Source organism: Nicotiana tabacum, chromosome 3 (assembly GCF_000715075.1).
Source record: "Nicotiana tabacum cultivar K326 chromosome 3, ASM71507v2, whole genome shotgun sequence".
Lineage (NCBI taxonomy): Eukaryota > Viridiplantae > Streptophyta > Magnoliopsida > Solanales > Solanaceae > Nicotiana > Nicotiana tabacum.
In genome coordinates, this window is record NC_134082.1 from 105,212,049 (window position 1) to 105,221,742 (window position 9,694).

The window sequence follows — 9,694 nt, forward strand, 5'->3', positions numbered from 1 at the left end:
CTTTTCCTGCGGACTTCTCATTTTCAACATGAGGCTCATTTTGAGGGTTATGATTATACGAGTCTGGGACCTAGCAAACCAACTCTGAGGGGTAGTATTGGGCATCGTGAGGTTTGAACTGGTGTTCACTATTGGACTTGAGGAGAGGTTGTTGAGAAGTTGTGATGGTGGGAATAGTGGATATGACAGGCGGGAAATTTTTGGTAAATATAATTGGAGGACGAACAATGGAGCTACTAGGGAGGTTGAGAAAGCTTTGATAAGCAGGAAAATCGGGAGAAAATGGCGGATCATCTGACAGTATGGCCGGGGCTTGGTTGATGGTAGCATCTAGCAAAACTAGGTGGTGGCGGGGATGGTGCTTTTATCCGCCATGTGTTGTCTTAATATCCTTACCTCTTCAACCAACGCATTGTCTTGTTCAACCAATTGCTTTTGGGCACCAGTATCAACCAACTCAATTCTGTTGTCGTCTGCCATTGTCTTTCGACTTTATACTGTAGGGAAGAGTCACAGTTTGAGAACCACAAACCAACCACTCTTCTGCTATAGTGAAAATAACACAGAGGAACAAAATGAAGTCATCCCGTTAGCGTTAGGGCATTCAACAGCAAATAGTATCATATCATATGCAATGCACCTAACCACAATTATCGGTTCTAAAGTGACTTCGAGGGTACGAAGGTCATCTTGGCATCATCCCAATTTTACTCCCCTAGCCCTTTTCTTTTTTTTCTTTTCTTTCTATCACTCCATGGTTTTTCATTTTTTCTCTCTTTTTCTTTCCGATTATCGCTCTTTTCTTGCATCCCACAATTTCCTCCCATTTTTCAAATCCTACAGCTTCATCTCTCTCTCTTTTTTAAAATGATTTGATCGAGCCTTATGTAGGTTGCCTACGTATCATGTTCCACATGAATTAGACCAAGCGTAGTTCTGGAAAATCGAGAATAGACTAAATAAACTAACATTCTCTTTTCTTTTTTTAACTTTAATGATTACTCTGAAGAGAAAAAAAAGAGAGAAGAAAATCTCTTTTTTTAAGACTTAATGTTCTATAATCTATTCTAAACTCAATCTTAAATGAGCATATATTTTTTTCTTTTTTTTTTGAAACAGATACTCTATGAGAAATTATTAAGGAAAAAAATCCTAGAAGAGAAAAATATTTTTTGATTTTTAATATCCTGAAGAAAGATTTCGAAATGAGAAATGAAAAAGAAAAAAATATATTTTTGGATTTCAGTTTTTCATTACCTAAGAGAGAAACTCTAAAGATAAATAAAAGATAAAGTATGTTTTTTTATTCTATATATAATGTCCTAAGGTTCTAGTGAAAATAAAAAGAATATTTTTTTTTATTTTTTATTAAGTTCCCAAAAAAGAACCTCAAAAGGAAAATCTTTTTGGATTTTTGGAATTAATATCTTAAAGAAAACTTCTAAAGAGGTATCAAAAGAAAATTCTTTTTTTTTGTTTGAATTTTAGTCTTAATATCCTAAAAGAAATATAAAAGCCATTTTTTTTATTTTGAGTTCTAGATATTAATTTCCTAAAGGAAAACCACCTCAAAAGATTTTTTTTTGAATTTATAGAATTAGTATTCTAAAGAAAACTTCTAACGGGAATATAAAAATGCAAAATCTCTTTTTTTGGATTTTTGATTTATAACACATCTTTTCAAATACAAAAATAGGAAGTACAATAACAAAAGACTTGACAAACTTAACTAGACTATGACAGACTCTAACATCACCTGAAAGATTCGACATTACTGTACAAAACTAGAAGGTAAAAGACGACATAAAAAGAAAAACAGACTCAAAACATAAAAAAAAAACTCCTTAAGCAACTCCTGATTGAGCGATCCTAACTGGATGGTCTTGGGGCTTATTGTTACGACCCAATCGGTCGTTTCATGAGTTACTACTCTGTTTTCCCCATTTCTGCTTCTTATTATCTTGTTCAGTTGTATTATGTAATATCGGGTTGGTTGGTTAGGGTTCAAAGAGGTTTTGGAAAGGAATGGGACACTTAGTCTCTTTTGAGTAAGCTTAAGTTAGAAAAGTCAACCGGATGTTGACTTGTGAGTAAACAATCTCAGAATTTGGTTTTTATGATCCGAATAGTTTTGGGAGGTGATTTGGGACTTAGAAGAGTGATCAGAATGTATTTTGGAGGTCCGGAGTAGATTTAGGCTTGAATTGGCGAAATTGGAATTTTGGCGTTTTCCGATTGATATGGGAGATTTTGATATAGGGGTTGGAATGGAATTTTGGAATTTGGAGTAGGTCTGTTGTGTCATTTGTGATATGTGTGAAAAATTTCAGGTCATTCGGACGAGGTTTGATAGACTTTTTGATCGAAACCGAAATTTTGGAAGTTTTGAAATTTCTTAGGCTTGAATCCTATGATGAATTGGTGTTTTAGTGTTGTTTTGAGTGATTCGAAGGTTGGAAAAAGTTTGAATGATGTTATGATATATGTTGGCATGTTTGGTTGAGGTCCCGAGGGCCTCGGGTGAGTTTCGGGCGGTTAAACGGATCAATTTCATGTTTTGAAGGTTGCAGATTTTTTGGTTTCAGTTGCAGGCATTTTTGTTCTTCGCGATCGCGTAGAAGGGTCCGCGATCACGTAGGCTTAGTCGAGAAGGGGTGAGATGTGTTCTACGTGATCGCATAGGTAAGGGTGCGATCGCGTTAGGTTAAATGAGGTCAGTCAGTTTTTGTGCTTCGCGATCGCGAGGCATTTTCTGCGATCGCGATTATGGAATTTAAATCGTCGGGCAAAATGTTTAAAAGGCCATTTTCGCGATTTTTGGCCATAGTTCACCATTTTTGAGTCGGTTTTGGAGCTTCTTGAGGGAGATTGAAGAGGGAATTCAAGAGAACTTCTTCGAGGTAAGATTTATGAACTTAATACTCGATTCTTTTATGATTTCTACCTTATTAAACATGAAATTTGTGGAATCTAAAGCCTAAAATTGGAGAGTTAGTGCTTGGAATTTGAGAATTTGATTTGAGGATTTGAGGGGTTGTTTGTGGTCGTATTTTGATGTATTTGATATGTATAAACTCGTGAAGTGCAAGGATTCTAGTTTCATAATTTTTATCGGAATCCGAAACGTGTGCCCGGGGGTCGGGTTTGGCCAATTTTGGGATTTTTTTATGTAAATTGGTTATTTTTGAGTGGGCTTTGTTCCCTTAGCATATTTTGATGATATAAATCTGTTTTTAGATAGATTTGGAGTATCCGGAGGCCGAGTCGAGAGGCAAAGGCACTGTAGGCTAGAATTTGGACCGGATTAAGGTAAGTAATGATTGTAAATGTTGTCCTGAGGGTATAAAACCCCGGATTTTACATCGTTATGCTACTTTGAGGTGACACACACGCTAGATGACAAGCGTGGGGTACTGCACCGTTGGAGATTGTGACTTGGTCCGTCCCGTACGACTATTAAGTCGCGTATTTGATTGAAAATTGTTTGATATCATTGTGTTTTGAAAAGTATTATCATGTTTTCGACTGAATGCCATATTTGGGCCTCGTGCCAACTATTTTTGACCCTTAGGAGATTTTTACTACTATTCCTCACTATTTTTACTTCGTAATTGTACTCAGTCATGCTGTATTCTACTGTTTTCATAACTCAGCCATATTTACTCGGTTTTTGATATTTCTAAATGACATTTTGGGCTGAGCATCATGTTTTACTATATTGCCCGAGGGGCTTGAGAGATTCTGATTGATTGAGGCCGAGGGCCTGTATTGTGAAGATTATTATGGGATCAGGTTGTGCGCCGCAGCATGTGTACTAATTGTGATATTTGAGAGGCCGAGGGCCTGATTTTGTTATGCCACGAGGTGGCTTGTGATAGCGCTTGGGATGTAGGAGCCCCTCTGGAATCTGAACACCCCCAGTGAGTGTGGGTACCCAGTGTGAGATGTGATATTGCCCAAGGGACTGTTGTTGTTTCATGATAACGCCCGAGGGCCTGATACGAGTGATTATGAGTTAGCCCGAGGGGATGGATCTGTTGATATTGTGCCAGAGTGGCGGTTGTGGTACTTGTTTTTCCCAAGGGGTTGTTTTATGTTTCTATCCTTTACTCACTGTTTTCATCACTCGTTTGAAACTATTGGAAAGATGTTTTAAAAATGTTTTACTGAACTGAGATATTTTTACGAGTTTTACTATTTTACTGCATTGTTCGGGACTTATACTATTGTGTTGTAGCGTTATGTTGTGGTTTACGTGTTTTCTTACTGCTAAGCTGCTTTTACTTTTATTACTTACTGAGTTAGCATACTCACATTGCTCTTTGCACCCTGTATGCAGATCCAGGAGTCTCGGGTCATGCTAGCGAGAGCTTATTTGTCTTCCAGCAGGCTTTCGGAGTTGACTAGGTAGCTGTTTGGCGTTCGCAACCCAATGCATCTCCTTCCTATCTTTATTTCGCTTTGTATTAGCTTTATTTCAAACTATGTTGTCTTTTCATATTTCTAGACGAGTTGTAGTTACTCATGACTGGTGACACCCCGGTGTCGGGCCGTGTTTTATTGTTGCACTATTCTATTCTACCTTACATTTTGAGATTTTAGCTCATTAATGACTTTTAAATGACTTATTATAACTTTTGGTTAGTTTTGGGGTTTGTGTCAGCTGGCCTAGTTTCATGATAGGCTCTATCACGACCGAGTCCGTTTTAGGGTTGTGACAAGTTGGTATTAGAGCCTATGTAACATAGGTCTCACGGGTCATGAGCCAGTTTAGTAGAGTCTCGCGGATCGGTACGAAGACGTCTATACTTATCCTCTAGAGGCTGTAGAACCTTTAGAAAACTTCACATTCTTGAAATTCCTGTTGTGTGAATCTGTTGATTCTAGTACTATACTTCTGTTATTCTATTCTCTCACAGATGGTGAGGACAAGTGCTACCGGTCAGGGCAGATGACCACTAGTACCACCAGTTGGGGCCACTAGAGGCCGAGGTCGGGATCGAGGCCATGGTAGGGGTAGGGGTGTAGCCCACACCGCAGCTAAAGCAGCACCTGCAGATCTACCCGCCGCTCCAGTTCAGGATCAGGTCCTAGTTGCGGACGCTCTAGCATTACCAGCTCAGGCACCGACTATGCCTATTGTGATTCTAGGACTTCAAGAGGCCCTGACCCAGATTCTCTCTGTGTGCACGGGCCTAGCTCAAGCAGTCTTAGTTACTACAGTCGCAGCTACTTCTTAGGCTGGGGGAGGCACTCAGACTCCCGTCGCGTGCACACTTGAGCAGGTTATGCAGGGACTTCAGACACCGGGGGTGCCTCCAACCCAGCCGGTTATAGCTGCTTAGGACTATGTTGCTCCTGTTATGCCAGAGGACGAGCAATGTAGGTTGGAGAGGTTTGGTAAACTTCAGCCTCCAACTTTCAGCGGTGCAGAGGGCGAGGATGCCCAGGGTTTCTTGGACAAGTGTCAGATGATGCTTCGGACCGCAGGTATTCTGGAGACCAGTGGGGTCTCATTCACTACTTTCTAGTTCTTAGGGGATGCACTTAGTTGGTGGGAGGCTTACGAGAGGAGTAGGCCAGTTGACGCAACGCCCCTTTCTTGGCAGCAGTTCTCCGTCCTTTTTTTGGAGAAGTTTGTACCCGAGTCTCACCGTAAGGAGCTGCGTAGACAGTTCGAGCAGCTTCGTCAGGGTGACAGATCTGTTACACAGTATGAGATATGATTCTCTGAGTTAGCTCGTCATGCGGTCTGGTTGGTTCCCACAGATCGAGAGAGGATCAAGAGGTTTATAGATGGCCTCAGCTTTCAGCTTCGGTTGCTTATGACCAGAGAAAGAGTATCTGGTGCTACCTTTGATGGTGTTGTTAACATAGCTCGATAGATTGAGATTGTTCGTGGCCAGGAGAGGATTGAGAGGGAGGCTAAGAGGCCTCGTGGTCAGGGTGGATTTAGTGGTGCTCCTCATAAGGGTCAGTTTTAGCACGGTAGAGGCCGTCCATTCAAGCATGCTCAGTCAGCTCACCCAGGTTATCGTGGGACATCATCGGGTCATGGATCTCACAGTTCTCATCAGGTCCATTCATCACTCAGTGCCCTTCTAGCCCAGAGTTCATCCCGTGCTCCATCAATTTAGGTCTCTTCTATGCCAGGTTTTTTTGCTAGTCATCCCGGTGCTAGGGGTTCCCTTCAATCCCCGTCTCCAACACCAGGGGGTTGTTATGAGTATGGAGAGTTGGGTCACATGTGGAGGCAGTTTCCTCGTTGCCTTGGGGGTTCATCTCAGTAGAGGAGCCAGCCATCGACTTCAGCACCAGTTACTTTACCACCCACCCACCCAGCTTGGGGTAGAGGACAGTCAGCTAGGGGTCTCCCCAGAGGGGGAGGTTAATCAGGTAGTGGTTAGGCCCGTTTCTATGCACTCCCAGCTAGATCCGATGTTATTACTTCAGATGCGGTGATTACAAGTATTGTCTCAGTCTGCCATAGAGATGCTTCTGTGTTATTTGATCTTGGTTCCACTTTTTCATATGTGTAATTGTATTTTGCTCGTTATTTGGATACGCCCCGTGAGTCTCTTGTTTCATCTGTTCGTGTATCTACTCTAGTGGGCGATACTATTGTTGTGGACCATGTGTACCGATCGTGTGTGGTGACTATTGGGGGTCTAGGGACCCGAGTGGACCTTTTGTTGGTTTTTATGGTGGACTTTGATGTGATATTGGGCATGGATTGGCTATCTCCGTATCATGCTATATTAGACTGTCATGCTAAGACAGTGACGTTGGCTATGCCGGGTGTGCCACAGATTGAGTGGCGAGGTTCGACTGATTTTGTTCCCAGTAGGATGATTTCATTCTTAAAGGCCCAGCGGATGGTTGGGAGAGGTTGCCTTTCATACTTAGCCTTTGTGAGGGATGTCAGTGCAGAAACTCCTAGTATTGATTCTATTCCTGTTGTAAGGGATTTTCCAGATGTTTTTCCTGCAGACCTGCCGGGCATGCCACCAGATAGGGATATTGATTTTGGTATTGATCTGGTGCCAGACACTTAGCCCATTTCTATTTCACCGTATCATATGGCACCAACGGAGTTGAAGGAACAATGTCAGGAACTCCTTGATAAGGGATTCATTCGGCCTAGTGTGTTGTCTTGGGGTGCGCCTGTTCTATTTGTGAAGAAAAAGGATAGCACAATGAGGATGTGCATTGATTACAGGCAGTTTAACAAAGTCACAATCAAGAACAAGTATCCTTTGCCTCGTATCGATGATTTATTTGACCAGCTTCAGGGAGCGAGAGTGTTCTCCAAGATTGATCTCCGTTCAGGTTATCACCAGTTGAAGATTCAGGGACTCGAATATTCTTAAGACAACCTTCAGGACCAGATATGGTCATTATGAGTTCCTTGTTATATCTTTTGGGCTGACCAATGCCCTAGCAGCGTTCATGCATTTGATGAACAGCATGTTTCAGTCTTATCTTGACTCGTTCGTGATTGTTTTCATTGATGATATTCTGGTGTACTTGCGTAGTCAGGAGGAGCACACAGAACATTTGAGAGTTGTGTTGCAGAGGTTGAGGGAGGAGAAGCTTTATGCAAAGTTCTCCAAATGTGAGTTTTGGCTCAGTATAGTGGCTTTCTTGGGGCACGTGGTGCCCAGTGAGGGTATTCAGGTTGATCTGAAGAAGATAGAGACGGTTCAGAGTTGGCCCAGATCGTCCTCAGCCACAGAGATTCATAGCTTTCTTGGATTGGCGGGTTATTACCATCGGTTCGTTCAGGGATTCTCATCTATAGCATCACCCTTAACCAAATTGACTCAAAAGGGTGCTCCATTCAGGTGGACGGATGAGTGTGAGGAGAGCTTTCAGAAGCTCAAGACTGCCTTGACCACAGCTCCAGCGTTAGTTTTTCCATCAGCTTCAAGTTCATATATAGTGTATTGTGATGCTTCGAGAGTTGGTATTGGGTGTGTGTTGATGTAGGAGGGTAGAGTTATTGCTTATGCTTCTCGTCAGTTGAAGCCCCATGAGAAGAACTACCCTGTTCATCATTTGGAGTTGGCTGCCATTGTTCACGCGTTGAAGATTTGGAGGCATTATTTGTACAGTATGTCTTGTGAGGTGTTTACTGATCATCATAGCCTCCAGCACTTGTTCAAATAGAAGGATCTCAATTTGAGGCAGCGGAGATTGTTGGAGCTGTTAAAGGATTATGATAGTACTATCTTGTACCATCCGGGGAAGGCCAATGTAGTGACCGATACTTTGAGTCGGACGGTTAGTTTGGGAAGTCTTGCATTCATTCCTGTTGGGGAGAGACCTCTTGCAGTTGATATTCAGGCCTTGGCCAATCGGTTCTTGAGGTTGGATATTTTGGAGCCCAGTCGGGTATTGGCTTGTGTGATTTCTCGGTCTTCCTTATTTGATCGCATCAGAGAGTGCCAGTATGATGATCCTCATTTTCTTCTCCTTAAGGATAGAGTTCAGCACGACGATGCCAGAGATGTGACTATTGGTAATGATAGAGTATTGAGGATGCATGGCTAGATTTGTGTACCCAATGTGGATGGGCTTCAAGAGTTGATCTTAGAGGAAGCTCATAGCTCACGGTATTCCATCCATCTGGGTGCTGCGAAGATGTATCAGGATCTGAGATAGCATTATTGGTGAAGGAGAATGAAGAAGGACATTGTGATATTTGTAGCTCAGTGTCTCAATTGTCAGCAGGTGAAATATGAGCATCAGAGACCGGGTGGCTTGCTTCAGCAGATGGATATTTCAGAGTGGAAGTGGGAACAGGTCACTGTGGATTTTGTAGTTGGACTTCCACGGACTTTGAAGAAGTTCGATGTTATTTGGGTGATTGTGGATCGGCTGACAAAATCCGTGCACTTCATTCCTGTGTGTACTACCTATTCTTCAGAGCGATTGGCAGGGATCTATATCCGAGAAATTGTTCATTTGCATGGTGTCCCGGTTTCCATCATTTCAGATAGAGGTACTGAGTTTACTTTGTAGTTTTGGAGAGCTGTGCAGAGAGAGTTGGGTACTCGGGTTGAGTTGAGCACAACTTTTCACCCTCAGACAGACGGGCAGACTGACAGCTTTTCGTGTCATTGATTTTGGAGGGTCATGAGATCAGTTTCTACCGATCACGGAGTTTTCTTATAACAATAGTTATCAATCGAGTATTTAGATGGCTTCATATGAGGCTTTTCATGGGAGACGGTGTAGATCTCTGGTCAGTTGGTTTGAGCCGGGTGAGGCTAGGTGTTTGGGTACAAACTTGGTGCAACATGCTTTAAACAAGGTGAAGGTGATCTAGGAGCAGCTTCATACAACACAGTCGAGACAAAAGAGTTATGCTGATAGGAAGGTTCAAGATGTGTCCTACATGGTTGGTGAGAAGGTTCTGTTGAAGGTTTCACCCATAAAGGGTGTTATGGGATTTGGGAAGAAGGGTAAATTGAGTCCTCGGTTCATTGGGCCTTTTAAGGTACTTCAGAGGATTGGGGAGGTGGCTTATGAGCTTGCTTTGCCACCCAGCTTATCGAGTGTGCATTGAGTATTTCATGTTTCTATGCTTCAAAAGTATATCGGCATTCTGTCTCATGTTTTGGACTTCAGCACGGTTCAGTTAGATGATGAGTTGACTTATGATATGGAGCTAGTGGCTATTTTGGAGCAT